Below are 469 nucleotides of genomic sequence, written 5' to 3'. Positions count from 1 at the left end.
GGCTTAAGGGTGGGGAGAAGAGGGACAGAAAGGAAAAGGTGCTTGGGCGTGGCTCCACAAGAAGAATTTCAGGATTTGGGGGAGAAGTCTTTTCTTTGTCTTTCTTTCTTTCTTTCTTTCTTTCTTTCTCTCTCTCTCTCTCTCTCTCTCTCTCTCTCTCTCTCTCTCTCTCTTTCTGTCTTTTTGAGTAGTGTAGTTCAGGCTGGACTTGTGCTCACTTTGCAACCCAGGCTGGTCTCAAACTCACAATGATCCTCCTCCTCAGCCTTCCAAGTGCTGGAATTACAGGTGTGCACTACCACACCTGGCTTCTTTTTTTCTTTTTTTTGTCTTTTTGAAACAAGGTTTTACTATGCAGTTCAGATTGGCCTTGAACTCACTTTGTACCCTTGGCTGGCCTCATACTCCTAGTGATCCTCCTGCTTCAGCCTCCTGACTGCTGGGATTACAGGTGTGCACCACCATACCT

Source organism: Octodon degus, unplaced genomic scaffold, assembly GCF_000260255.1.
Source record: "Octodon degus isolate 3935 unplaced genomic scaffold, OctDeg1.0 scaffold00163, whole genome shotgun sequence".
NCBI lineage: Eukaryota > Metazoa > Chordata > Mammalia > Rodentia > Octodontidae > Octodon > Octodon degus.
Note: the sequence above shows the minus strand (reverse complement) of the source record.